General features: G+C 34.8%; 1 protein-coding gene and 2 long non-coding RNA genes across 3 annotated transcripts in view; 2 read left to right on the forward strand and 1 right to left on the reverse strand.

The window, feature by feature from the left end:
* LOC124443350 (WD repeat-containing protein 3-like) overlaps positions 1–26865 on the forward strand; it is an 84236-nt gene that overhangs the window by 12486 nt on the left and 44885 nt on the right. The window lies entirely within an intron of this gene.
* On the reverse strand, positions 532–25276 carry LOC124443360. The gene is made up of 4 exons (XR_006947635.1): positions 25201–25276; positions 1320–1916; positions 1006–1055; positions 532–855 (listed from the first exon to the last, which is right to left on the reverse strand). It is a non-coding gene; the product is annotated as an uncharacterized LOC124443360 (long non-coding RNA).
* Positions 5102–26079, forward strand: LOC124443359. The gene is made up of 3 exons (XR_006947634.1): positions 5102–5236; positions 25728–25819; positions 25956–26079. It is a non-coding gene; the product is annotated as an uncharacterized LOC124443359 (long non-coding RNA).

A 26865-nucleotide genomic window follows, 5' to 3' on the forward strand; every position in this document is an offset into this window, starting at 1 on the left:
AAGTGTTTAAGCTTACATTGAGACGGGGTACTTGGAGGATATTATAGTAGAATATAGATACTTGGAGGATAATACAGTATGATTGGGATACTTGGAGGATATTACAGTATAATATATAATATATGCCTGGAGATTAGTATGTTGATGTTTGTTCTCTTATCTCTTCTTTAGGCTGAAAGAATCATGGAGGCCATTGAATTGTATAAGGAAGAAAGACAGAAAGAACTTGAACATAAAGCGAGTCAAGTGACGAAAGACAAAATGGTAGGTTTGTTGTTTTTTGCTCTGCACATGTGCAAAATGTTTATTTTGTACGTATAGATAATCTTAAATCTTAAATGAAAAACTTAAATAACCATGACCGGCAACATCACAAAACTTTCCTAGACTAAACACCTAAATTGGGACAACGCCCTACACTGTTATTAAACCCTTCCTGTGAAACCACCGCCAATATTTTCTTACTCTCTAATTCGGACCACGCCCTGCATTGTTGTTTAACCCTACCCATGAAACCACCAATAACTATTGTTTGATTTATACAGAAAATCCCAGTTTCGTTTATTACACAGTTTCTTTTTGTTCTCACATACATTTTCTTTCCTTTGAACAGCTTCCAAAGCGCGTCATTCATCCGATTCTTGCTGCCTTTGGTAATGTCAGTGTAAGTTTACTATATCTTTAATGTTTCCATTTAAGAACAATATGATGGCCACGTGATACAAGGTGAAAGCCGCGTGCATGTTGAACATGATTAATGTAAATATTAATGTAATGGTAAGATTGAAAGATTTACATACGTACGTACGTAGATAAGGAAAAAATGGATGAGATGGCTTGACATTTATAACAACTCTAGAAAAAACAAGAGTTAAATGTAAAATACATAGAATTTGTAATAATGAAATACAATATCTTGACCACGAAGATGGAGGCCATAAATATTGTTGTTCTACGATTGAATGCCTGTCTATGTCAACCTCCTTTCCCGGACCATATACTTACGACGTTTGTAAAGTATTTTTTTCTTCTCACAGCCTGTACAGTATGTACTTCTAGTGGTGAAAAAAGTAAAGTCAAGGTAAGGTTGAAGTATTATAAAGAGCAGCAAATTTTCACGTGAAGACTCGTTGTTTGTACTAAAAGTTAATTTAGAGCATTTTAAAGGTAAAGTATGGCAAAATGTCTCGTTGGAGTTACTAAAGGAATTAAATATCAAGTGCTATACAGTAGAGAGGTATCTTATGAAGCAAGTGTTTTCTACAAAACATTTCAATTATTTAATTTCAGCGAACTTGAAGAATCATTGCTTGTGTTACCGTTTGACTATGTTGTTGATGTACTGAAACTTCTTCTTGAGTGGATTAAGGTAAAGTGAAATGTATTTTGACTCCTGTGTCCTTACTTCACATTGTACAGGCTTCGTTTTCAAATTTTGCTCATCCCAGATGTACGTGATTGTTTAGAATGGTTGGGAAACAGAGTTAAGTTGTCGATGTCTCTTCTTTCTGCTGCGGTAAGATTAAGACGTAATGTATTTTTGATTTCGATCGATATTTTTTTCAATACGTCTGTCTTTAAATCATTCCATAACAATTTCATCACGTTCCTTCAGTATTGCTGAATATATGATGCAATTGGTGAGATACCTATGTACAGTGCTGGATATTTTTCATTTTTTTCATATTTTGTTACGATAGAATACATCACAACAAGATCATATCCACTCCTGAACTACTGCCAGTAATAGACTCTATCAGATCACATTGTCGTAGCCGAGTTCGCGAAATGAAGGTAGGAAGTTGTACGTTCAATAAACCGCAAGTATCGCCAAATTTCTCCCGTAACTTTACCATGCGCTAGACGACCGTTAATTTATTCTTGGTGAATTTTGTCGACACTTTAATGACTCTAAACTAAACATGAAAAAGTCGTCAATTCTGATTGGTTAAGAGCAATTATGGCTTTCTTTCACAAAACAGTGCCAATCTTAATACTGAGTTTGGTTTTGTATTAAAAAGGTTCATGGAATATTCTTTTGTGTATTAACAACAGAAAAAAGTATGTATTTAGAAACAGAAATATTTAAGAGTATGAAGATTTCATTTTTCTCTAGTTCTTTAAATTTTGCTAAATTAATCGTCTTGAGTTTTTGAATTTTGTACTTCAAACTGCCACAGATGACTTTTCGAATTATATGAACTGAACAATTAAGTTTTCAAATCATTTGAAATAAACAAATGACTTTTCAAATCATCTGAACTGAACAAATGACTTTTCAAATCATTTGAACTGAACAAATGACTTTTCAATTCATTTGAGCAGAACAAATGACTTTTCAAATCATTTGAACTGACCAAATGACTTTACAAATCATTTGAACTGAACAAATGACTTTATAAATCATCTGAACTGAACAAATGACTTTACAAATCATCTGAACTGAACAAATGACTTTACAAATCATTTGAACTGAACAAATCACTTTTCAAATCATTTGAACTGAGCAAATGACTTTTCAAATCATCTGAACTGAACAAATGACTTTACAAATCATCTGAACTGAACAGATGACTTTACAAATCATCTGAACTGAACAAATGACTTTACAAATTATTTGAACTGAACAAATGACTTTTCAAATCATTTAAACTGAACAAATGACTTTTCAAATGATCTGAACTGAACAAATGACTTTTCAAATCATCCGAACTGAACAAATGACTTTACAAATCATTTCAACTGAACAAATGACTTTTCAAATCGTATGAACTAAACAAATGGCTCTACAAATCAAATGAATTGAACAAAGTTTCTTGAATTTTTACATCGACGACGATAAAACTATATCACACTTGTATGATTGCTTTATCTTTAGGATACTGTTGGATTCAATTTGGCGGGACTACAGTTTATTCAAAGACAGCTTGAAAATCGTGACGTCACATTCTTTGGCGAAACACGCGAGAGACTGGGACAAATACGAAAAAAGAAGAAGACGATTTCGAGGAAATTTCGATGAAGGTTGTTTTGCTGTTTAATACTCTGACAACTAAAACGATTATCTTCCAAAGTACACAATGGCTGAGGTTTGATGACATTTGTGAACTTCCAGATTTGGTCAGAAGGGATAAAAATATTGATGCAAGTCAAATTTGTTGATTACAAAAGTTTGTCATGGGAATTTGAGATTAACGTTGAAAGGAGCGATTGTGTTTTTGTGAAGTTGTCTTTTACGGTTGCTGAGACTGGACGAGAGGATTAAAGTGGGATCATAGTGTGGGTCTAAGGAGACTGGGAAGGTTGAAATGGAACTGGGAGCGAAGTGATTATAATGGATTGGGAAATATAAGACTGAGATTCAACAAAAACCGCAAGTGAATGGGTTATAATGTATCCTAATGGATATAAGAGAATAGAGTTGTAAAATAAATGTCTTTGGCTTTCGTTGACGTGATGAAGAAATATTAAGTTGAGGAGAGAAGTGTATTTTTTATCGAATTCATCTGTTAGCAAATAGTGGAGTGGGCATCGGAAAACATAAAAAACATGATCAATGGAAAATGATCTACTGTTGATTGCTGTACATAACCATCCTCAAAGATCCCTAACCCAAATTGTATCTTTAGAGGTACAAGTAAGGTCTCCATGTGCCCCTTCGAAATACATGATGCAACAATAAAATGCAACTTTTGTAATCAGCCGACTTTTAAAATTTACATGATTCAGCATTAATTGATACTGGAGAAAGCTTAAACGCTACAAGAAGGAATTTCATACTTTGTATTTTTATAATTAATTATTGGACTAGCCAGACATGGACAGTGAAACGAGCCTTTCACTTATATGACGTTGAAATACGTTTTTTTGCGCAACAGATTCTAGCTTGCAGTTACATAAATAATTTTACTGCAAAGTGATCTAAAAAAAGTCAAATTTAAATTAAGAATGATATCACCACATTCACCATCAACACGTTAAGTCAATACCTGCATCGAAATAGAAAATAGAATTGAAATGCTTTTACATTAAGTCGGATATTTCCCAGTTGTAAAAAAAGAACAGTGTCACAAAAATTAAGGGAGTAATTCCAACTATAAACAGGAAGAAATAATGAATCGATTAACAATTTTCAAGCAATTCACCCATCTACAATACATATAAACAAAAAATGTATTTTATGAGTTACCAAAATGAATAAAGAAAAAACTGCATCCTCATATGACAAAGCAGTCTTCTGGTCATTTCAGCATTCAAAAAAAGGTATGTAAAATTGTCATGGTTCCTCTAAGATATGGATTTACTTTCATAAAAATGACCCAACAAACACTCCTCTCATTTTAAGGAGCTTTACAACTTCAGACTAGATAGATTGCAAACCTACTAATCTCATATACACTTTAAAAAGTGACAGAACATTGTATTTTATTAAATATTCATTATAATCCATTGGACGGTCGAAAAAGCCTATAAATCTGTAGGAACCTATTTACTTAGTATAAGGGACACTGAGTGGGAACCTAGCACTTGAGGGAAATTATTAAATATGAAAGCGCTGGCTGAAAAATAGAATATAGTTAGAGATGTAGTTTAGTGACCTTATTCAACTGGGTACTAATTACAATTGATGACGCACCTAGAAACTGACCAATCAAAACAAAACACTTCAACTCAACTTTTGCCATAGATCAAAATTAACACATGTACAGTTTGAGAAGTTGTGATTTAAATCAGTTTCTCTGCTGTACACTATGGTTATTCGGCAAAATTTGAATATCTCGTTGAAATCAAGTTCGGGTATGTCTTTTGAAGTTTCATTTAACAGAGAACTTTATCTTTGATCGTAGTGTTAAATGTTAACGGTATTTTGATCTTTATTCATGCAAAATATAAAGTCCAAATTTGTCTTTCCTTAAAGTTTCCGTTTTGGTAACTAATACTTGTTGTTCTAAGCTTGATTTTAGATTTGAACTTATTTCTTTACAACAACAAATGATCACCAAACGCCTTCGAGATACATTGAACAAACCATGGTGGTTTATATTCAAAACGATGGTGGACACGATAACTTGATCATTCTTCACAATGAAGATGGATTTAGCTTTTCTTAATAGTTCCTGTGAGGCTGGGCCACATACAATAACGAACAATTTGTGCTATGCAGCTGAAGATTCTGTAATTTTGGTTGAAATTTTACTTCCTTTGATATGCTTTAACACTGAATAAACTGTTCATAGTAAGTACCTTTTTTCTTCCTTAACATTTTTGTCAGAATTTTTGCGAAAAGTATACATTGTACACTGCATATTAACTGTGATTGTGCTATTTCTTTTATAAACCCTCTGAACAATAATTAAGAATTGACAATATATTCACTGACAAATTTTAAAGTTCGCGAACGTTTTTGTCATGACAAACTTCGAAAGCAAACACGAAATACTTCACAAGCACAATTGTGTCCCTTAGCTCGATAACGAATCAACGTTTTTATTTTTTTTTAAAAAAAAACATCTTGGGCATCTATGTGATTTTACATGCTGGGCATCTGATCAATGTTGCAATTGGCAAAGATACGTCATTCTTCGATAAATTGGTTTTCGTCGAAAGGGTTTCGTCCTCTGTCGTTAAAATTGACAAGGGATTCGCCGAAAACTGTGAGTGTAAATTTGTATTTACGTAGTATAGCCTGCTAACAGGCATTATTTTTAATACATTTTGGGCAAAAAAGCCACTACAAATCCTGGTGTGCAGTATATTCCACTGTAAGGCTATTTTTTAATGCATAGAAATTTATAAATACACTTTTCTGTAAAATTTTGCACATGCATTTTTAAAAATAGTCTTGTTGAAGAGGTTATAAAAATTTCTTTCAACTAGGACAACTAATTTGTTTTTTTGGTTTGACATGCATGATTCATTTTTGTACTTTAGTAAGTGTAAACTTTGTATAAACGTGGTTATTGGTCAACTGCGTCTGTTCTATCAGGTTTACCTTTAAAAACATCTGTGTGAATATACTGCTTTAAGGAGCGCGTATTGTCGTAGCGGTAATTGCCTCACAGAGAAATAGACAGGATCATGATAGCTTAGAATCGGAAATGTAAGTGAAGTTTGGCCAAACGAAGGCAACTTCTACTTGGGGTTAATGGGTACAGATGGTACCTTAGCGTAGAGGATGCAAATTGCATCTGTTAGAAGACATTAGAGGACTGGATCAAACGAGCAAGACCTTTTGAAAACCAACAAAGATTGGGGTTATTGTGGAAAGAAAACTATCTCTCCCCTAAAACGGTAAAAGCATGCGGTCGTTGTAGTTGGCCAATTTCATGAACAGCTTTCTACAGTGACTATTAAGGCACTCCAGCATGGATCCCCAATAATGTATGAATAGTTCAACCCACAACGGTTGGAGGTCACCCGTGGTTGCTACATACACTAGGTTAGGTTAAGTTAATGGCATGATGGGTTACCTCCTTCATGGGGCATTTCTTTTCAGGGCGGAATTCCGGTGTCATGCGCAGGTAGAAACTTTAGAAAGGTCATACATGCGCTGTAGTTGCTGCGAGTAGTTACATGCTACTCTCAAATAACGAGTGTAGAGTTAGTACCTTTAAAAATTTAAAGGAGGACTCCACTAATAAAGAAATGACTTTGGAAGGAAATTTCAATCTAAATTTCAGTCGTTTATACGTCGACAAATTGAAGCTTTAGAAAAGTATTAAGTTTGTTAAGACATTTCCAGTTTAAATGTAAAAATGGTTATGTTGCTTTCTTTTAAAGATAACTTCATTCCTGCGGAATTTCAATGTTGCAAGCCACAGCGCAAGGGAGCATAAAAATGAACGATTAGTACAAGTCTAAGTATGCGGAATATCTTCATAAAAACATACAAGCTAAGAAACTTATAGTTTGAATGAAAGTGCATTGTTTTGTTGTTCTTTTCAAATGGTTATTATGAAGATAAACCGCAGACGATATCGCGTAATTTACTCAATAGTTACACAAAGGTTTCTATGTTCACCAGTCGTGATTCTATGAAAGTCATTTATGTGATTATTGTCAAAGTAAAACATAACATATTAATGCCAGCGGTATTTTAGTTGTTTGATTTTTGTAACCAAATCCAACGTGGGCTTCTTCAAGTGGTTTCTGTCGAAATAACATTTTCATTTGAATTGTATTTATTTGAAATACGTAAAAAATTTGCTGCTAAAAACATTTTTGTTTCTATAAAGCATTGAATGAAACGCACTGAATGAAACGGTGCAAAATAGGGACGTTTTGGTGGCGTTAGGTGCAACTCATTTTAATGTGGATTAGATGAGCAAATCACACATTTTAAGAAATTCCCTACAGTTAAACAATTTTCTCGTTCAAAGTAGAAAATTGTCCGGTTCGGTGATCGATTTAATTACGTGTAGTTAAACTGAAATATGTCAGCTTCGGTTCGTTATTTGTACGTTTAAAATGATGAATGATTACAATATGTAAAATACCTTTGTAAACACTAACAAATTGTTAGGCTTTGAAGGGTATATGAAAATTTTGCGTTTGTTTTCGCTCTTGGCTTTTTGTTTTTGGTTTCTTGGCTCGTTGAAAAAGTAAGTAAAGTTTATTGTTTATACGGGTCCCCTGGCGTGCGGAACTTCGGCTAAAATCCCTAGCGGTTTTTTCCTGTTCAGTATTCTCCAAGCCCTTACGACTTCGCTCTTGGTTTATACCGTTCAAGTTTTTCCGCTGGAATTTTTTATTTCGGTTAGGTCTTCAAAAAACAGTGTCCTTAGTGTGGAACTAAATTGGTACTTCACGTGTGTTATATATAAAATCATCAGAAATTAAAATTCAATAAGAGGGAGTAAAAACAATTAAAAAAGTTTACTATCATTTCGTTGGTCACAGAGCTATATGGTCATTTCTATTCGGTCATTTACAGTAGTCAAGAAGACTTTAAACATTGGCGCAATGTATATATTTAACATTTGAAAAGCATAATTTTCATGTAATTTTAGGGGCTATAAGTAGAGCTTTTTTAACTATTTTATAGTGACATCAAATCGCACGCTTTTGTAAGGAGCAATATAGTGGTTGTACTAATATTTATTACGTCAAACTTTTCACTAAAAATGCTTTTAAACAAGCACATCAGAACTGAATTTTACTAGAAAATCGATTATAGCGCTCTTGCCTTCGTTTCATTCATTAGTCATAAAAAAACCACTTTCTTGGTTTTTTTATGACCAATTATTGGGCTAGCCAGATATGGACAATCAAATGAGTCTTTTATTTCTATGACATTGAAATGCATTTTTTGCGTCTCTAAATCTAGCTCCCAGCTGCATAAATAATCTTACTTAAAACTGATTTCAGAAAAGTTAGATAAAAATGAAAGTGAGATCAACAAATTCAACATCACAACTATCGGTGAATACCTCCATCGAATGAAAATATAGAATTAAAATAAATTATTACATTACGTAAATTGCAGATTTCCCAGTTATAAAAAAGAAGAGTGTCACAAAATTAAGGGAGTAATTCCAACTATAAACAGGAAGAAATAATGAATCCATTAACAATTATCAAGCAATCCACCCATCTACAATATTTATAAACAAAAAATATATTTTATGAGTTACCAAAATGAATACAGAAAAAACTGCATCCTCATATGGCAAAGTAGTCTTCTGGTCATTTCAGCATTCAACAAAAGAGATGTAAAATTTGTTATGGTTCCTCTAAGATATGGATTTGCTCTTATGTAATTAACCCAACAAACACTTCCCTCATTTTAAGGAGATTTACAACTTCAGACTTGATACATTGCAAACGTACTAATGTCATATACACTGTAAAAGTTCCATACAATTTTTTAGCTAATAGAAATAACTGTTCCAGTAAATAATGGACTCCATCGATTTCGACATATGAGGGTACCACGAAGTGGAACATCCTGGTTACTTAAATTATAGTGAAGGCAGCTGACCAGACTACAATCACTCGTACCTTTCACGCAACTACAATTCTGATATCAGCGTGACACATTGTGACAAGGCTGCAACATTGCAGATGCAGATACAGTCCATCCGAGGACATAGTTTCCTCTACCAAATTTCCCTCACATGGCTTTGGTCAACCCGGGCTAGGTTTACAGACACATTGCCAGATGTGCCACGAGCCGGGATTGAACTCGCGCCGTCTGGCTTGCAACTCACGCAATTAACCATTCAGCCACCCGCCCCGTCCCAAGTAAATAAATGACTATTGAAAACATGAAAATACAAATGTTTGTATTGTGTATTATCAAGAATATATTTAAACTTTATTTATATACAATTGTTGCTGTTAGGAATTTAGTGTAAATTTTTTCCTTACTTCGCGGAACCACAAATCCATTTCATCTTCTATCTCGTTGTAAATTTTCTCAAACATGGAAGCTTTTGTAGCAACTAGCATTAAAAAGCTTCAGTGTTAATTTCTATAGTATTGCTCGTTCATAACAATCTTTTGCTTTTTCGTACTCTCCCATATCACTGTAAACCAAACCCAGAATGTTGTACGTTGTCGCGATATTAACATGGTCAGGTCCAAATGCTCTCGTTTTAATTTCCATCGCTTGTATGTAAAAATGTTTGGCTTTTTCGTGCTCTCCTATTTTACTGTAAACAAAACCCAGATTGTTCTAAGTTGTCGCGGTATTAACATGGTCAGGTCCAAATGCTTTCGTTTCAATTTCCATCGTTCATTCATAAAAATCTTTTGCTTTTTTGTAATCTCCCATATCTTTGTAAACCAAACCCAGATTGTTGTACGTTGTCGCGATATTAACATGGTCAGGTCCAAATGCTTTCGTTTGAATTTCCATCGCTCGTTCATAAAAATCTTTTGCTTTTTCATACTCTCCCATATAACTGTAAACCAAACCCAGATTGCAGTACGTTGTCGCGATATTAACATGGTCAGGTCCAAATGCTCTTGTTTCAATTTCCATCGCTCGCTCATAAAAATCTTTTGCTTTTTCGTACTCTCCCATATCTTTGTAAACCAAACCCAGATTGTTGTACGTTGTCGCGATATTAACATGGTCAGGTCCAAATGCTTTCGTTTGAATTTCCATCGTTCGTTCATAAAAATCTTTTGCTTTTTTGTACTCTCCCATATCGCTGTAAACAGAACCTAGATTGTAGTAGGTTAGTGCAATATTAACGAGGTCAGGTCCAAATGCTTTGAATTGAATTTCTATACCTAGTTCATAAAAATCTTTTCCTTTTTCATACTCTCTCATATAACTGTAAACCAAACCCAGATTGCAGTACGTTGTCGCGATATTAACATGGTCAGGTCCAAATGCTCTTGTTTGAATTTCCATCGCTTGTTCAAAATCTTTTGCTTTTTCGTACTCTCCTATTTTACTGTAAATCAAAGCCAGATTTTTGTAGGTTGTCGCATTATTAACATTGTCAGGTCCAAATGCTTTCGTTTGAATTTCCATCGCTTGTATGCAAAAATGTTTGGCTTTTTCGTACTCTCCTATTTTACTGTAAACAAAACTCAGATTGTTCTAAGTTGTCGCGGTATTAACATGGTCCGATCCAAATGCTTTCGTTTGAATTTCTATCGCTCGTATTCAAAAATGTTTTGCTTTTTCGTACTCTCCTATATTACTGTAAACTAAACTCAAATTGTTGTACGTTATCGCAATATTAACATGGTCAGGTCCAAATGCTTTCGTTTCAATTTCCATCGTTCATTCATAAAAATCTTTTGCTTTTTTGTACTCTCCCATATCTTTGTAAACCAAACCAAGATTGTTGTACGTTGTCGCGATATTAACATGGTCAGGTCCAAATGCTCTCGTTTGAATTTCTATCGCTCGTTCATAAAAATCTTTTGCTTTTTCGTAATCTCCCGTATCTTTGTAAACCAAACCCAGATTGTTGTAAGTTATTGCAATATTAACATGGTCAGGTCCAAATGCTTTCGTTTCAATTTCCATCGCTCGTTCATAAAAATCTTTCGCTTTTTGTACTCTCCTATATCTTTGTAAACCAAACCCAGATTGTTGTACGTTGTCGCGATATTAACATGGTCAGGTCCAAATGCTCTCGTTTGAATTTCTATCGCTCGTTCATAAAAATCTTTTGCTTTTTCATACTCTCCCATATAACTGTAAACCAAACCCAGATTGCAGTACGTTGTCGCGATATTAACATGGTCAGGTCCAAATGCTCTTGTTTGAATTTCCATCGCTTGTGTGCAAAAATGTTTAGCTTTTTCGTACTCTCCTATTTTACTGAAAATCAAAGCCAGATTTTTGTAGGTTGTCGCATTATTAACATTGTCAGGTCCAAATGCTTTCGTTTGAATTTCCATCGCTTGCATGCAAAAATGTTTGGCTTTTTCGTAGTCTCCTAATTTACTGTAAACAAAACCTAGATTGTTGTACGTTGTCGCGACATTAACATGGTCAGGTCCAAAAGCTCTCGTTTGAATTTCTATCGCTCGTTCATAAAAATCTTTTGCTTTTTCGTACTCTCCCATATCTTTGTAAACCAAACCCAGATTGTTGTACGTTGTCACAATATTAACATGGTCAGGTCCAAATGCTCTCGTTTGAATTTCTATCGCTCGTTCATTAAAATCTTTTGCTTTTTCGTAGTCTCCCATATCTTTGTGAACCAAACCCAGATTGTTGTACGTTCTCACAATATTAACATGGTCAGGTCCAAATGCTCTCGTTTTAATTTCCATCGCTTGTATGCAAAAATGTTTGGCTTTTTCGTAGTCTCCTATTTTACTGTAAACAAAACCTAGATTGTTGTACGTTGTCGCGACATTAACATGGTCAGGTCCAAATGCTCTCGTCTGAATTTCTATCGCTCGTTCATTAAAATCTTTTGCTTTTTCGTACTCTCCCATATCTTTGTGAAACAAACCCAGATTGTAGTACGTTGTCGCGATATTAACATGGTCAGGTCCAAATGCTCTCGTTTCAATTTCCATTGCTCGTTCATAAAAATCTTTTGCTTTTTCGTACTCTCCCTTATTTATGTAAACCAAACCCAGATTGCAGTAGATTGTCGCAATATTAACATGGTCAGGTCCAAATGCTCTCGTTTTAATTTCCATCGCTCGTTCATAAAAATCTTTTGCTTTTTCGTACTCTCCCATATAAATGTAAACCGAACCCAGATTGCAGTACGTATTCGCGATATTTACATGATCAGGTCCAAATGCTCTCGTTTGAATTTCTATCGCTCGTTCATTAAAATCTTTTGCTTTTTCGTACTCTCCCATATTTATGTAAACCAAACCCAGATTGCAGTAGGTTGTCGCAATATTAACATTGTCAGGTCCAAATGCTCTCGTTTTAATTTCCATCGCTCGTTCATAAAAATCTTTTGCTTTTTCGTACTCTCCCTTATTTATGTAAACCAAACCCAGATTGCAGTAGGTTGTCGCAATATTAACATGGTCAGGTCCAAATGCTGTCGTTTTAATTTCCATCGCTCGTTCATAAAAATCTTTTGCTTTTTCGTACTCTCCCATATAAATGTAAACCGAACCCAGATTGCAGTACGTATTCGCGATATTTACATGATCAGGTCCAAATGCTCTCGTTTGAATTTCTATCGCTCGTTCATTAAAATCTTTTGCTTTTTCGTACTCTCCCATATAACTGTAAACCAAACTTAGATTGCAGTACGTTGTCGCGATATTAACATGGTCAGGTCCAAATGCTCTCGTTTCAATTTCCATTGCTCGTTCATAAAAATCTTTTGCTTTTTCGTACTCTCCCATATTTATGTAAACCAAACCCAGATTGCAGTAGGTTGTCGCAATATTAACATTGTCAGGTTCAAATGCTCTCGTTTTAATTTTCATCGCTCGTTCATAAAAATCTTTTGCTTTTTTGTACTCTCCCATAGAAATGTAAACCGAACCCAGATTGCAGTACGTATTCGCGATATTTACATGGTCAGGTCCAAATGCTCTCGTTTGAATTTCTATCGCTCGTTTATAAAAATCTTTTGCTTTTTCGTACTCTCCCATCTCATCGTAAACGTAACCCAGATTGCAGTATGTTGTCGCATTATTAACATGGTCAGGTCCAAATGCTTTCGTTTTAATTTCTATTGTTCGTTCGTAAAAATCTTTTGCTTTTTCGTACTCTCCTATATTTATGTAAACCAAACCCAGATTGCTGTAAGTTGTCGCAATATTAACATGGTCAGGTCCAAATGCTCTCGTTTGAATTTCTATCACTCGTTCAAAAAAATCTTTTGCTTTTTCATACTCTCCCATATAAATGTAAACCGTACCCAGATTGCAGTACGTATTCGCGATATTTACATGGTCAGGTCCAAATGCTTTTGTGTAAATTTCTATTGTTCGTTCGTAAAAATCTTTTGCTTTTTCATACTCTCCCATATTATAGTAAACCAAACCCAGATTGCTGTACGTTGTCGCGATATTAACATGGTCAGGTCCAAATTCTTTTGTGTAAATTTCTATTGTTCGTTCGTAAAAATCTTTTGCTTTTTCATACTCTCCCATATTATAGTAAACCAAACCCAGATTGTTGTACGTTGACGCGATGTTAACATGGTCAGGCCCAAATGCTTTTGTTTCAATTTCCACTGCTCGTTTGTAAAAATCTTTTGCTTTTCGTACTCTCCAATATTGTTGTAAACCGAACCCAGATTTTTGTACGTTATCGCAATGTAAACATGGTCCGGTCCAAATTCTTTTGTGTAAATTTCTATTGTTCGTTGGTAAAAATCTTTTGCTTTTTTGTACTCTCCCATATTGTTGTGAATTAAAGCCACATCGTTGTATGTTGTCGCAATATTAACATGGTCAGGTCCAAATGCTCTTGTTTGAATTTCCATCGCTAGTATGCAAAAGTGTTTGGCTTTTTCGTGCTCTCCTATCTTACTGTAAAGAAAACCCAGATTGTTGTAAGTTTTCGCGATATTAACATGGTCAGGTCCAAATGCTCTCGTTTGAATTTCTATCGCTCGTTCATAAAAATCTTTTGCTTTTTCGTACTCTCCCATATATATGTAAACCAAACCCAGATTGTTGTACGTTGTTGCGATATTAACATGGTCAGGTTCAAATGTTTTTTTTTTAATTTCCATCGCTCGCTCATGAATTTCTATTGCTTTTTCGTACTCTCCATTCTTCTGAAGCAACCCACCTAGCTTGTCGTACGAATATGAAACGTCAACATGATTGACGCCTAAAGCTCTAGTTTGAATTGTTATTATATCCTTACGTAAATTGATGGCTTGTTTATACTTGCAAACTTTTTCTAATACATTTACAAAGTAAATGGCTATTTTAAAGATTGTTTCATCAAGTTTTTGTTTTGATGACTTTACATCGATCAACTTATTTAGGAAATTTTTAAATGATGAATTTGTTATGAATTTAATTAGATGTGGAATTATTTTGATTTGATCTTCTCTGTGTTTAAAATGATAGAGTGCCCAAGCGACTTGACACGCAAGTAGAGACATCTTAGTCGAATCATTTGCTTTTTGTTTACTGCAAGAGGTCTGCCAAGATTGATAATTTATGATGGCTTCATGTACAACGCGATGCAGGCGGCTGTCGTTGTTTTCCGACTGAAGAATTAACGAACAATGCTTTAATTGAAGGCATATTTCTTCTGCTGATATATGTGGATCAATGCTTTTAATAAATTGCATGATAATATCCTGTGGTAACGGATCGAAAGATATTATCGAGAAAAGACCAAAAATTTTTTCCATTACTATGGATTCTTGAGTACTTTTTTGTACTGCCAACTCAACAGTTTTCAATAAAGTTGATTTACCTTCAGAATATGCTGTATTGATCTTTTGAAATGTAGCATCCATGCTCTGTCGCTCTCCTTCATTCAACTTATCGAAATATTGCTCCCACGTGAATTCAAGATTTGCACTTCTTACACTACCCACGTAGTAAGCAGCACTTGCCAGCACCAGTGGTTGACGATCTAATTTTTCTGACAAATTCTTTAAAAACTCTTCATCATGATTATGAATATCTGTATAGACAGATAGAAGTTGACGACATTCTTTATCATTCATACCATGACTGATTGAAATGTGTTTGTTTAGTTTGTCATCTGGTGGTATAGCATCTGTATTTTGGACAGTTACTACAATTTGTCCATTTTTCCAATTATGATCACCAACTTGAGGTAATAATGGATAAATTTTATGAAGTTCAACCACGTTATCTACAACAATCCACCATATTTTCCAAGATTTCAGTTTTTGTGTCAGCAAGACATGAAAATGTTTGATTCTGTCTTCGCTGCTTTTTACCTTTTTTAAAATATTTTCAATAAAATGTTCATTGATGTTCAAACGTTGACAAAGTTCATTATAAGTTTTGAAGAGAGAGTCAGCATCTTTTCCTTCGAGTGTCATCACAAATGTAGTTTTATTTTCCCAGTCAACAGAGTTAAATATTTCTTTGCAAATTTGTCTGGCTAATTGAGACTTACCACTGCCAGGATTACCAGAAATATAGTAATATGTTAGTTCATTATTGTTAGTACTGCGCAAGGTATTCAGATCTGCTATGATTTGATTAAGTAATTCTGTACGTTTAACTACATCGTGATTTGGTTTGCAAGGAAGTACTTGAAATGAATCAAATCTGTTTCGTTGAAATTTAATTTCATTAATTTCATTGAATGAAAATCCTAGATCATGAAACGAATTTTCAATATCACAAACCATTTTGTCAAATTCGGTATCAGACACTCTTCCAAAATTATTATGAATAAATTTGTTTCTAACAATACGAAGTGCATCAACTGCAAAATTAACTTTTGTGTTAACTTTTGTTCCTATTGAGTTGGAAAACAATATTGCTGCAAATAGTGTTGTACAATCCCATTTACTGGTGTCACCATCTTGAAAATTTGGCAGAATATGTTTGTCATGAGGTTTCTTTTTTGTTTTTTCAATATTGAACAACTTCTGACCACTAACGTTTGTATTTTCCCATTCTCCAAGAGATTTTTTGTAATGTTTGTCCCATTCTTGAATAAATAAATCAGCAAGTTTCTTTTTAACGACATTTGTAAGTATTTCTTGTATAAAGTAGTTATTCCTTTTTTCTCTTGACTCCATCTACGGATCATAAAATGATCATAAGATGAGCAATAATTATTTATAAGTACAATTTATGGACAACTGAAATAGTTGAAGAATAAATTTCCAATTGTACATGAAATTGTTTAACCAAGGTGGCAGCAGAAACGCAGAAAAATATTTTAATGCATTTAGGTATTTTTGTGGCAGTTGAGCAAGTTGTTGAAAATCTTCATAAAACATAATTTTAGGTGTAGCCAAGAGCAATGCAAGCAGTTGGTCTATAGGTGTGTTTGGTCTATAGGTGTATACGTTTAAGATTGTAATGACGTGCGCATAGTTTGCGTGTTCAATTTAATCTAGAAGATTCTTTTTTGATCAAGATGTAAAGACAATTAAGCATGCACATGTAGTGATAATAATTACTTCCCTCGTAGAATATTATGTAATTTATGGACAGGAAACTATGCATAATTTGTTAAAAAGATACTGCAGAACGTCTACAATGTCCATCAAACTCAACAAGAAAGGATGCAGGAGTTGGGTACTCCTCATTTGCGAAAAATCTGCAAGAATTTATTAAAATTGATATGTTACCGATGAATCCAGACGTAACGGTCTCGATGGAGGTAATAGAGTAGAAGAAACACGAAAAAGCGCCAAGCGTCATGGCATTAGTCATGTAGGGATCTTTTCAGCAATACAAAGTTGCAACGTGTCCTGAAAAAAAACTTAAGTGCGGAGAAGACAGACGAAGAACAAACATCTGAAATCGAAAAAGGAAGTCCAGTTAAAGCCAGAAGAGCAAGCTTCACTGCAGTTTCCAAGAACGAGTGCATTTTCTGTGATAAACCAGACAACTCTTCAAACCTTCGTGCAGCTTCAACGCTTGAGATAGACGGCAAGGTTAGGGAATGTGCTGTTTTGCTATACGACAGACAACTTATAGCAAAAGTATCGAATCGTGATATGGTAGCAATGGAGGCAAAGTACCATCCTAAATGTCTTATTTCTCTCTATAATCGAGCAAGGGCAATGAAGGCTGAGACGTCAACAAACTCTGAACGTTCAGGACCAAACTTTGATGGGCTAGCGTTTGCTGAACTTATTGCTTATATTGAAGAACGACTAGAATCAGATTGTTTAGTTTTGCTTAAGATGACGGAGCTGACAACATATTTAAAATGAAGTTGAAGGCAGTAGGAGTTGAAAGTGGATCAATTAATACTACCAGACTTAAGGAAAGAATCTTGACTGTTTTTCCCAATCTTACTGATCAAAGTCAAGGAAGAGACATTATACTTGTATTGAAACATGAAATTGGAAACGCTCTTAGAAGGGCAAAGGAAGAAGATTCGGAAGCATGGCATTTAGCAAGAGCGGCTATGATTATAAGAAGAGATATATTTCAAACAAAGAACTCATTCAACGGAAAATTCTCCGAAGATTGCCAAAAGGATTCTGTTCCAGCATCATTAAAAGTTGTTATAGATATGATACTTAAAGGGGCCATTGTAAACAAACAACAGGCAGCAAGAGATCCAAATCAAGCTTGCTTTACCATCTCTTAACTTATTGTCTTCAATTACACTTCAGGCGAGCGTGAAGTGTCAAGACCCCATCACACTAGAGAAAAGGAATGTCCGGTACTAATATACACGTCCCTCAAAATTCATGGAACTACGAGAGACAAATCACTTATCGACGCTTTTTTCAAGTTGGGATTGTGCATCTCGTACGATCGGCTTTTATCTGTTTCTTCCGAAATTGCTAGTGAAGTAAAGCAATGTACGAGAGTGAAGACGTTGTTTGTCCGTCGAAGTTAAGGAAAGGATTGTTTACAACTGAAGCAGTTGACAACATAGATCATAATCCCAGCTCCACAAGTGCACAAGACTCTTTCCACGGTACAGCAATTTCGCTCGTGCAGCATCTAACAGTTCATGAAAATGGTGAGAGTAGAGAAGTAGATTTATTTGATTCGCCTATTTCTAGTTCGAAAAAAATCTCACAGCTTCCACCATCATTTTTTAATGTCCCACCAGTGACTCTAACATGTAGCGAACTTTATGCCCCTCCGCTTCATACCGTTATGTGAACTGTATCTACCACCGTCAACCAAAGGCAAGATCCGTAGGAAGACTGGCTCGAACATGAGCGACATCTCGTTCAAAAGGAAGACCTGAGTAAGGATGACACTTTTTCATGGGTAGCATATAGAGCGTCAAAAACGTCGTTAACCTCTTCCGAACCGGCAATCATTGCACTTCTCCCAATGTTTCGAGAGAATGCTCATTCATTTGCAATGATATTACATTCAATGAATGTTGTTAAATCAGCTGTTCGTCATGTCAACTACTCTCAAACTCCAGTTATCGCCGTAGACCAGCCACTATTTGCTTTAGCCAAGCAAACTCAATGGACTCTTGTAAACAGTCATGGAGAAGATAAATTTGTGGTAGTGTTTGGTGGCTTACACATTGAGATGACGGCTTTTAAAGTTCTAGGAAAATGGCTTGATAGGAGTGGCTGGACCGAAATTTTGACAAACGCAGGTATAGCTAACCAAGGTGTTGTACAGTCATTTATCGCTTGCAATCATGTGGCAAGAACAAGACGTGCCATCACGTTACAGCAGCCAGTCGCTACTACCTACAACAAGATGCCTATAAGGAGTATGTCATGAAAGTTGACAATGGAGAAGCTAAAGAATTCCACATTTGGAAAGAAGATGTGTCAAAGGATCATCCACAGTTTCTGTATGGGACCAGAGTTTTGGAACTAGAATTACTCTATATGTTTGTAAATGATGATCGTCCAGGTTAATAAAGTCCTGAGAAGGACTGTTTTTGTTGTTGTTGACTGACGTTTCGACAGCCTTAGCGGTAGTCATCTTCAGAGTCAAAAATAGTCCTTTTGACTCTGAAGATGACTACCGCTAAGGTTGTCGAAACGTCAGTCAACAAAAACAAAAACAGTCCTTCTCAGGACTTTATTAACCTGGACGATCATCATTTACAAACATATAACGATACTCCCGGGTTCAAACCATTTACTTTAGAATTACTCTGTTTACAACTAGTGCGATCATTTAGAGAAGCTAATTCCACCTTATACTTCTAGTCAATTAAGCAACTTCTTCCGTGAATGTTTACTTTGGACAATTTTAATTATGCAATATGGCTTTCTGTCCATATCCGTGATATGTCGGAGCTTCCATTCAAACATCCTGACGTCTTTAACCAGTTCTCCAAGGGCTCATTTGTGGTGCATAAAACGAAGAAACAGTTTTCAGCTTTAGCATTAGATCATGCTCACGAGCAAGTTAATGCAGTGGTAAAGGGAGAAAGTGGTGCTGTGGGACTAACCGAAAGCCTTTCAGCTTTAAGGAGATGGATGATTGCAGGTCCAGAAATTACACGAATAAATAGGGAATTCGAGATGAGTACACATGTGGACAATCAGCTACACCATGAGCAAACTCCATCTATTCAAATAGAATTTTATAAAGATGTCTCAAACGTCGTCTCCAATTTCAAGCGATGGGGAATGCTTTTGTAGAAGAGAGCGAAGACCCATTTGCCATCCACACAAATGACGTGATGAACAGTTCCGTGGTTGATACGGTGAAGAATGTTGTAACCCTTGGAGAAGAACAATATCAAGCATTTGTTAACGAAAGATTTGTCGAGAGAAGTAAGAGTATTACTGAAACGTTGAAAAAGAATAATCTGCCAACGTTTAAAACAGGAAGAAAAAGAGTTTCGTCCAAAGATAAAGTAAAAGTATAAACTCTGAAACTAGACTGTGCTTTAATTTCAAGATTGTATATAGCCAGTCAAAATCGAAATGGTGATCTCGATGATTTCTTTATATATGAGAACCAACCATAGCCACCATCTCTCTCACAAGCAGGAAGTTTGCGCACTGGTAATAAAGCAGACTTGACAAAGTTTATCGAGCCGACTACCAAAGTTCAGTCACCAACTCTCGATGTTATTATTTTAGACGGGGCTCTTGTTCAAATGATTTCACCTCAAAACTTGGGAAACGTTTGAAGAGTACGCACAGTTTGCTTTCATTCCTTATGTGTTAAAGCAATTTCAATCAGTTAAAAGAATTGATTTAGTGTGGGATGTATTTAAAGAGGATTCGCTGAAAAAAAACACACGGAAGAAGAGAGGCTTTGGTTCACGCCGCAAGGTTTCAGCGACAGCACGTATCCCTACTGACAGGAAGGGCTTCCTGCGCGTAGATGCCAACAAAATGGATCGGTTCAATTTCTTGGCGCAGAAAGTTATTTCCTAGCCGATTCCAGAAGAAAGAGAAATTTATAGCACATTTGAAGAAAAGGTCTTGGGCTTCCCTAAAAGAACCGAGGTATCAATGTTGGAACCAGGTAATCATGAAGAGGCTGACACACGATTGATGGTGCACGTGTCAAATGCAAGTAACTGCGGTCACCAGAGGATTGTTGTAAGAACAAATGATACTGACGTATTGATACTGGCCATTTCAAGGTCCGATGGTCGATGCAATCTGTTCTACCGTTGTTTCACGCTTTTACGGGGTGTGATACTATTTCCTTTTTTGGAGGTCGGGGAAAGAAAACTGCATGGGATGTATGGAATGTATTTCCAGAGCTAGCATTAGCTTTGCAAGAGCTAAATTTGTTGCCAGAAAGGATCGATTGTTCGTCCTTGCAGGTAATTCAGAAACCGCCAAAGGCATGTATTGTCTATCAAATAAGGTCTCTATTATGATTCATATAATGTTTTGCAAGTGATTGAGCGATATGTGGTCCTCTTATACGATCGTGCAAGGAATCTCACCAGAGTCAATGAAGCTAGATAAGAGTTGTTTGCCAAAAACTCAAGAACACTGGATAAAATTCCACCGACCCAAGAAGCGTTGCTTCAGCACACCAAGCGTGCATTGTTGCAAGGTGCATTTTTCTGGGGGCAATGCTGCTTAAAAGAGCAGGCTATTCCCACTCTGTCAGGTTGGGGCTATTACCGTGATGAAAATTCTTGGTTACCAAAGTGGTCAAATCTCTCTCAAGTTAAAGATGCCTGTTATGAACTGATTCGTTCCGGATGCAAAAGTTCGTGTTCTAGTCGTTGTAAATGCGTCAAAGCACACTTAGTTTGTACTCGTTTGTGTAACTGTGGGGGTGATTGTCAATAACATGATGGCATTAAAATCATTTTAATATTACTGTTCTTGGTTATGTGCTTTTCCAATGTATTTAAGAAAGAGCAATAACACTAAACAAAAGTGCTGAGTCAGCACTTTTAAAACACTTTTGATGTAGAATATTTCAGAATGTATTGCTGTAAAGCAAAAAATGTAATATAGTTTTTCTATCGTCTTTAGCTGTTGTATAAGAATATACAGAGAGATTGCGATGACTCCGTACTTTTGTTTTTTACTACTGAAAACGTCATCAAACACGACATGCGCAGAACGCGTTGTAAATGTAAAATATGAGCTGGCCCTATATCAAAATTTTGTCTTTTGAGGCATGGTAAGACTATAAGAAAGTTTTACCCTTGCATCATTCAAGTGAAGAATTTTGTCATTAACAGCTGTACTATAATTTTTATAAAATAATTACGATTATTATTCACTATGTGAGCATTACCGGCTGTGATTGGTCAACTACCTGCAGATTATTCTCGATATTTGCAGGTTATGACGTCATAACTTACAGATATTAGTTTCCACAAATATGGCCGCCATTAAATGCTGGTTTTAAAAACAACAGCGATGTTTGCTACAGTTTCTAAAAACGATGTGAAAGGTTTTAAAGGAAAAGGATGCGGAAAACACTAAAAGAGCGGCGAAGCTGGCTTTGAACACATTTACAACATATTTAAACGAGACGGACTTGACTAAACCGTCTGACAAAAACAAATTAGCGAAGGTTTGAAAAATGTTTTATATGGATATGTTCTGATAATACTTCGGTGAATAATAAAACAATTATTGCATTCGTGTTTCGCATGATATCAAGAATCGGTCTGAATGATTCTTGATATAATGCTCAACCTCATCATTCCATACAGTAATCATTCCATATAGTTATCTAAAGCAAAACTTTATCGATAATGCAGTTGCACTATACACTATGGGTGTAAAAATTTTAGTTATATTAAAAAAATCAATATATTAATAGTATTTTGCATTGATTTATATTTAGCTGTGCCAAAGGTGTTTAAAATCTGCTTTGTTTTCTGTTGGCGATGTAGAATATGCATTTTCAACATGAGATTTGAATGATACGTGACAAATGAATAAAAAAAGAAACATTTTTCACCTTACACACTGGGGCCGTTTGTATAAAAACGTAGCTAACTTTAACTATAGTTAACGCTAACTACCGTAGTTAACTCCTTAACTGTAGTAACTTAACTGCTCGGCTTAGCTGCGTTGCACAAAACGTAGTTTGTCGGATAGTTAAGTAACTGCGTATTTAACTTGCGTGGAAATTTCGTGAAGTGTTGTTTACGTTAAATGACATCAGTTTCATCACATAAAGTTTAATCAATTTATGCTTTGTAATGGCGGGCAAGTGTGTTAGGTTTGCTCTCATGTGATGTGTATATGTGTATCTTGTAAAGTGTGTGTTAACTTCCTACATGCTTAATTATAGAAATGATTGTAAACGTAATCGATATTATTTGTAACAAGAGCTGAGGAAATAAATTGACCAATCATAGTTTAGCGTCACGTGTGTAAATAGCTGTATCATTATGTGTATCAGTTAGTTGTCGTGTGCTAGTCTTTCTCCTATGTGTGGGAAAAAATGTAATAAAACCTCCAGACATCCGTGTGGTTATTTATCATGGCCACTGCATCAAACCCAACAAAGTGAACTATAAAATGACTTTAAAATGAAGAAAAATCTCTTGGCTTATGTAAAAATCTTAAAATATGACAAACTATTGTCGTTTTTACGGATGTTGATGATGCGAAAAGAAAATTTAATAAACAATTCACGGTGACATGGTAACAGGATTAAATTGTAGCATATACTTTAGACTTTTCTAAAGAAAATCGACCCTTATCTTCTGTGTAATACAGTACGATGTTGATGAATGATGAGTCTCGGCAAGGACTGCTTTATTTTATGTACCAATTGTATATAATGGACTTGGGCAAACGAAACAATGAACTCTTCTCAAATTGATTCATATTGTGTTTTATGTGCAAGGATTTAAATATTTAAATGGCCTTGCTTTTACAGAATTTAAAACTGAGAGATTGAGGGTAAAAAAGGAAAAGGTCGTTTCGTTTCTCTATAAGAGCTGAGTAAAATGCTTGAAAGAAATGTGTCTGTGCAGACATAAGTCACACATATTTGTAAAAGATGACAGTGATGGACTTTTTTATTGTTAGAAAATATTTCTTTGAGTCATCATAGTTAGTAGCCATGTAATCCAGCAACTATCTTTTCTCTGCTTGTGACATGTTATATTCACAGCTATACACAAAATACTTATTTGTTCTTAATTCTGCCTTGCAAAAACTGAGTTATAAAAACTATTGGGTATATTTGTTAATGAGCCTTAGCTATGAAACTTTTATTTATGCCTTTGTTATTTATCAGCCTATTTTTGTCTAAAGCTTGGGAGTTTTATTCATTTTTTTCTACTTTTTAAATCATCAAACAGTAGCTAGATCTTTATAGCTGGCAAGATTGTATGCACATTAAAAATAAACATTTTTATATAGGAAATATATGATGAAATATCAATAAAACCCACTAATTGACTGTCATGTATATTTTCTGCTTGTGTAATAAACCATGTGCAATGTATAATGTACATATATTAAGAAACATGGACCTTCACCATGCATGCTAATGAAATGTTTTATGTGTTTAAAAAACTAACATCATTGTATCTCATGCAGCTGATACACAAAAGACTAGTCATGAATAAAAACGTTTGCAAAGCTCATGTATCTATATGTGTTATCATTGGTATACTTAGAACAACATTTATACTGTAGTACCTCTTTGTTTTAACATAATCTAGCTTATTTTCCATAGAGCAAAGAATTTATATGATGCATATGATATTCAATCAAGCAAAATGCATAGGGAAAAACCCGCAATTTGAATATTTGATACATCCAAGGCTAAAGAATTCATTGCTCGAATAACATTCTTTCTTTTTTTTGTCATTGAACTAATTGTACGTATTTGTAAGACAATGTCAGCGAGTTATGTGCACTAATCTTAGAGAAGTGGCTCTATCTCAATTGAGAGTCTCGCTTATGAGTTGCAAAGAGCTACCGGACGCAAAAAAAAGACAATACAAAATGCAATTGCTCTTGTGTAAAAAGGGATTTCTTACGCGAATAAGTTGTTGGCTGTTTTTCATCAGCAAAACTTGGGATGCTTACAGCACTGACGAATGTAGTACACCGTCCATAAAGCTCTTATTCTAAAAGCCTTTGCCATGGAAGATACATATGTGATTAAAAACTCAAGGTAAAACCTTGTTGAACAACAACATCTCGCCCATAATTGTCTTTGAGAAGCTAAGCCGCCTTTTTTAACTGTGTTTTGAAAAGTTAACTATGCTCCATAGCATAGTTAACTTTAACTACCTTTTAACTGCATTTAGCGCTAACTACCTTTTTATACAACCGACCTAATCGCGTGGTTAAATTTAACTAGTTCTTAACTGCAAAAAGTGTAGTTAAAAAGTAGTTAAGGGCTTTAAACAACCGGCCCCAGAACATTTAAGACTGTGTGACGAATGACGTGTCACTATTTGACTAAACATGTTATTAATCTTATAGCTTTGCTATATGAATATAATTTGAGATAAACTATTGAAATAAATCGGAAAAGATCAGAAGTTTCCATTACTAAATCGTTGCGAACTCAAATTTATTGAAAAATCCCATTAGAATCACCAAATGTTATCCATATAAAACATTTACGTAACGCGGAAATGACTTTATCGCAAATTTTCTTGACATAAAGAAATAATTGATAAATGGACATAAAATATTAAATCCCAAACTTAAAATACATTATTACAATGACAACTAAACTTTAAAATCAACATACCTTCACAAATTGAGAAGGATTAAAGACGCAACCAACTACATGATGCCTTTGCTTTTGCTTGATAATAAAGAAATTGGGATGTCCACTTAATATCATATTTCAATCCCCTGCTGTTTATATTGTGAAATATCGAATTACAAGGTTAAATAGTTGGAATGTTATTAAACAAAAGGAATGATAGCACAGCGCTTTTACCAACAACTACAAACAATAACGACCTTATCTAACAACATTTGAGAAAGTAACCTTCCACTCCTCTTCCTTGTAAACCAGACAAGTCTACTCAAAAGCAGAGAGCCTTATACGCTACAATCTATGTTTAACATCGATATTAGATTCATTCTTTTCAAAACAATCGGTTCACGTTCATTCACAGGTAGAAAAGAAAATGTGAAAAATTTTCGTTTAGCTCAATAAATTTATATAAAGACTTATTATTTGCTATTTTCTCTAATTTTTGCCAATTGGGTATGATTCAAGAAAACACGTTTCTAAATTTTTTTGTTTTCTATTTTTGCATTTTTTAGGTGTTTTCTTTAAAAAGTCAACTATTGTCAAGGAGAAAGAGTTTGGCATTTGGATACGTTGAAAGGCTCGTTTTGGACTTATAAGTTCAAAAGTAAGTTCATGAGTAAAATCTTTCCTAGTATCATGCAAGATCTTGCATGAGTAAAATTTTACAGTGTCTCTCTAATTCTACATTCTTACCACCATGGTTATATATGCCAAAATCTTGCATCATTGTTCTTCTATAGTCTTCTAGCAATACAACACGTGACGATCTCTTCCAGCCTGAACGGCTGTCTCTATGCTATATGTGATCAAGAGAATTCCTTCCAATCCGAAAAGTGTGCGGTTTAATCGCAAAATTACTCGAGAAGAGAACTTACTTTCTAGATTGAATCATGAAAATATTGTAAGGTAAGAAGAAATTTATCATTCAAAATGAATCCTAATTTTATAACATACTGGTTCAAAGCGAGGTTCAATTTAGACGATAGAAAGTTCTTGGCTTATTAAATGTTATCTTTGTAGAAACTATTATAAGAAAGAAGATAATCCCTTTTTTCCATGAAGCCCATAGATGCTTTCGTTCATAATGAAAGTCGTATTGTATAAGGAGGACTTCGTTCATCACGAGAGAGTTATGAGAAAGTTAAAATGTAAAAGGTAACAAGTAAAAAATGTTTAAACATGCTTGAGTCGGTTTAAGTTATGAGTCAAAAGTAGAAGTTGTTTGAACCTTTCTGTATCTTTGGATGTTCTAATTTCCTTTTTGAGAATAATTCTGTTAAAGAAAAAAGACAAAATTTGAAAAAATAAAAATCCCGTTTTTGTTCTATGCCTCCCGATGCCCTGAGATATTTGAGCACTAGAGCGTCTCGTGTTAATTAAGGGAACCAGATAATCCTGTCAGTCATGTAGCCCATCGATGGTTTGCTCGTGATACGCTAGAAACAGCAAATAAGAGAGTTGAATCAGAAAGAAATAAATCAATAAAAATTGTATAAAACATGTTTAAGGTTGTCTTAAAGTATAAGTGCAAGAAAAAGGCACAGTGTCAGAAGAAGTTATTGAAACATTGCTTGGTTTATTTTATGAACATCAGTTTATTTTGTAAACAAAAAGATAAAATTGAAAAGCAAAAAACCCCGTTTTCGGTCC

This window comes from Xenia sp. Carnegie-2017, unplaced genomic scaffold, assembly GCF_021976095.1.
Source record: "Xenia sp. Carnegie-2017 unplaced genomic scaffold, XeniaSp_v1 HiC_scaffold_20, whole genome shotgun sequence".
Lineage (NCBI taxonomy): Eukaryota > Metazoa > Cnidaria > Anthozoa > Malacalcyonacea > Xeniidae > Xenia > Xenia sp. Carnegie-2017.